Source organism: Empidonax traillii, unplaced genomic scaffold, assembly GCF_003031625.1.
Source record: "Empidonax traillii isolate 1590-97213 ecotype Southwest subspecies unplaced genomic scaffold, ASM303162v1 scaffold175:size1888319, whole genome shotgun sequence".
NCBI classification, from domain to species: Eukaryota; Metazoa; Chordata; class Aves; order Passeriformes; family Tyrannidae; genus Empidonax; species Empidonax traillii.
In genome coordinates, this window is record NW_020955368.1 from 101,964 (window position 1) to 106,381 (window position 4,418).

Below are 4,418 nucleotides of genomic sequence, written 5' to 3' on the forward strand. Positions count from 1 at the left end.
TTTGTTTTTCCTTGGCTGCTCCAGAGGAAGACGCCTGGTTTGGAAGAAAACAGCCCTTTCCCGTCAGATGTTAGTACATTATCAGTTAATAATTCAAAGGGTTTGGGGTATCATTCTTTAATAAAAGAATGCAAATCTATCTTATGTTGATGGATGTAGCTGAATCAAGCCTTAGAAACCACCACCACGGGATTGTCTCGGTGATGTGCAAAAGGACGCACTGAAAGTTAGGTAAAGCAACACGGTGAACTTTAGACAGTGTTGTTTAATGAGCTGTGGAAAACTGTTCTTTGTTAATTACCTTTATTTCTAAAAGCCTCACGACAAAACTGAAAGCACAACACGTTGGTCATATTTTGCTACTTAATTACATCCAGGCTCTGTCATCACTGAAATAACAACCCGGCTTAGGCAAAGACCAGTCAGCCTTTATGCCATTCCCTGCCACTGCCAGAGAGGATCCTAAAGCTTATTACAAGTGTGTCCTGCTCTTTTCTTTTAAACAAATCTCTCTGTGATTGAGTATCTTCCCTTCAGAGAAATCTCACAGCTTTCTCTTGTGGATCTGACAGGAGATTTCAGCAGTTTAGGCTCCTGGGCACATTTAGGTGTCAGGTCAGCAAATTCTAGACTAGGTGACAGAAATTGTTCTAATATTGAACTGGCCTGCTCTGTACTTTTCTAAAATCATGTGGATGGAATTCACAGTGCTGCTTTTGAGCATTCAAAACCACATGTGTTTTCTCTTGAAAGTTCTCTCAGCTTTGGTAATTTAATGTAGTTTTTGATTGAACATGGGGAGAAATGGTGATTGTTGTGAGTTACAAGTGCCATTTGGACAAGGACCTTGACTGTTCTGGAATGTGTATTCACTTAAAAAGAGGGTTTTTAAAATTCTGTATATTGTGCTGATGTAATGTTAACAAAGCTGAAGTAATGTATCACTGAAGCTAGAAAAAAAAAAAATGAAATATTAAGATCCCAGATCTTGGTGAATATAGAACTGGGAATATTTAAAAATTGTATATTGCTAAATGTGACCCAGTTGGTATAGCACAGAACTGGGAGCCAAATCTGGAATCCAACACTGTGTCATTAGGCAGATAATTTAATTCACCTCATTTCTCTGTAAGATGAGGATAACAATAATCATTCTTAAGAATTGCTTTGTGTTATGCACCTGAAAGATGATGAGTATTATAGCCACTAATTAAACATTATTTTAATCTTCAAATTTCCTTTCCCTTTTAAACTTTTTAATAACTGTTTATGCTCCCTTAATGCCAGAGAGGGAAAAAGCATGATTGTGAAGCAGCTGCTAAGAATTTTTTCCCAGAAGATATTTAATATTAAATTGGGATTGAGTCATCCGTTTCAGATACAGAGGCAATGCAAGAAATGATATGTGAGAGTTGAGATTTAGGGTAAAATACATTCAAAGCAGAATCAGAGCAGCTGACACACCTGAGCCATCAAACTGGCTCCCACCTTTCATGTACTCTCAGTCCAGAAATAGGGAATGGACATCGTAATTTCTCTTCAGCTTGGAGAAACGGAACAGCATTTATTAGAAGGGGGCAGTTGTGAGGCCACTGGGAGGGCATTTGGACTCGAGGCTGTACTGGGAATTGTACTGCTCACTGTATTTGTCATTGCAAACCACCCAGGAATTTTGTACACTCTGTAAAGTTCCCCGAGTCAAGTACATGGCAGTGAAACTTAGGAGTGCCCTTTCCCTGCCCATCTCTCTTCAGAGCTGTCGCGGACTGATGGCTGCTCTCCAAACCCCGGGCTTTGGCAGGAGAGGTTTGCCTAAAATTAAAAAAGTGGTTCTGAAGCAGATTCCTGACTCCAGTGAAACTAAGAATTTCATCCACTGATTTTTTTAAGAGATCATATGTCAGCCTTGTCTTCTTGTAAGAGGAAGATTGCAATCTGTACTGTCCCTCATCTCTTCCTAAAAGGATAAGAAGGCAAATTTGAACTTTTCCTGCTTCCCAATATCTACTGCCCTAAACAGCATAATTATCTAAATGCAGTTGTCCAAAAAATGGAAATTCCATTTTCCAGTTTCCTTTGCAGAGGAACTTCTCCTGCAGCATAAGTTTCTAGTGCTGTTCCTTACTCTTATTTCCAAATTATAACAGAATAAAACTTACAGCTGCAATTTTTAAGTGAAAATGAAAGAGACACAGCCAAGTTACTCCAGGCTGTCTCTGTTGTCCAACAGACTTGGACTTACAAACAACGAAGAGTAGCTTAAAACCTGTCTGTCTGCCTTGGGATGGCTGGAGATGGATTTGTTTCAAAAGCAAGCAGGAAAATATTTTAGGTAATTGAAATAATTGGCAAGGCTGAAAGGGATTTTGTAAATGCAGCGTTAGGAAAAAAAAAAACAAAACTCAGCAGCTCATTGGAGGGCTTTGAATTTTAGCAGGCATGGGTTGCATGTCAGGTGTTGGGTTCCCTGACTCACACCGTGAGATGATTAGCATTGTGCCTCTGGTTGCAGCAGAGGTAGGATGTGCCTCACTTTGTATAACATGTAGGTCACAAACTGCCAGCACAGAAAATATGCGTTTAATGAGCTTCATCCACCAGCAGGCATCTCGTTGTCTAGGCCTACTCTTCAGGGAGCGAACAGAGGCATCTCCAGAAGGAGATTCATACTAAAATAGATGTCTAGAATAAGTGGGACAAATTATCCCTCAGAGAGGTCTGATCTTCCTCATTTGCTGAAGAGGTCCCTGATTATTGCCTTTTGTTCCACCCTTTCTGTAAGAAGAAATGCTGAACTAGATACAAACATGAAGTGGGATGGTGTCTGTGCTTCTCTGGTTTACACATTGTTACCCAGATTAGGTAGGCACTGAAGTTTTGGGTTTTTTCTTTACTGAAAGCTACTGCAAGTGAATGCCGGTCTGGGGCACTAATGAGATAACAAGGAGTGCAGTGCATGCTCAGGGCTCACAGGTGTTCTGTGGTACCAGTGACCTGGTCGTTAGAGGAATAATGTGTGGAGACAGGAATCACAGGAATTGGTTGTGAGCGTAAAGGATCTTTTAAAGAGGGAGGAAAATGACAGCTTTATTCTTCAGGTTCAGTATTTTATCAGATTCCTTTAAACACATCTATTGTTTGTACACAAAGAATGCAAAATAATCACTTATGAGCACAGGCTAGAAAAGACCTCAGAGAAGTTCTAACTGGTTCAGAATGTTTACATTTGGCTGTTCCAAAGCAGCGTGTTAGCCCTTTTCTAGCTTTACTACTGTAAACTGTGTGCTTGCTCCCCAAAAATGGGTAGACTCTGTCAGAGTTAGCAAAAAGCAAGTAGTGAAAATGGAGGTTTAACCGGCAATAGGAATGTTGCACCAGAGAACAGGATGTGCTGTCATTGTTAGGACTTCATGAGCAGGTCATGCCAAGGAATGCTGTGTTAAAGCCTGCGCCTGGGAATAGTGCTGCTGGTTCACTGTGTGGAACTGGTGTTACGACTTAACCTCTTTCCACTTAACGTTTTCCCCTCTGGGATTAACAAATATTTACCCACCTTTAAAAAGTGCCTTCTGTTCTTCAGAGAAGTGCTGAGTAAATATAGAGTAATATTGCCCTCAACAGCAGGTAATCCTGTTAATCTAACATGCACCCTGTGTTTATGTTGAATATGTTCCATGCCACTTGATCATTGTAGTTAGATTAACAAAGGATATTGCAGGGATTAACTCTTAAGTAGTGGCTGCAGCTGCCCACCATGTGTGTTCACTGTAGCCCAAAACCAGGGTTTGAAATCCTCTTGCCCATAGTGAATAGGAGGAATGCACTTGACTTCTGCAGAACCAATTTTCCATCCAAAAGGACAATGTCTTGACCTAAGAGGTTTGTAACACAACCTGTTGCACACTGCTCTGACAGCTGCTCTGCTGCTGGCACCAGGGGAGACAACCTCAGTGCTAAGACAGCTTCTGGTCTCTGCCCACCACACCAAGCTCTGCAGAGTTGTTTTAATGTTAAAACTTCCCACTTCTCACTCCACTTTAGGTGCCACAGCTCACAAAGTCATGTGTAGACTATTTTGTAAAATATTAGCTGAAGACGGGGTCCTCCCCACTGTAATGGCCCTGCTTTGAGCTGGAGGTTGGACCCAATGACCTCCATGGGCTACTTCCAACCTAAATCAGTTGTACAAAGTGAGGTGTATCCTCAGCATCACAGAGCTCGGCAGGAGTTGAAAATCACCCGCTGGCTCCTGAGGACATTCCTGTGTAGCTATCTCAGACTAAGCTCTGTGTTGCTACAGCAAGACCTTTATCAGCGTCCTGACTGGTTTCAGGGTAGTTCTGGGAAGACCATATGATGTGCTGGCACACTTCCCATGGGATACAGATACACCTTCACAGTCCTGCTGTTGGCAGTGC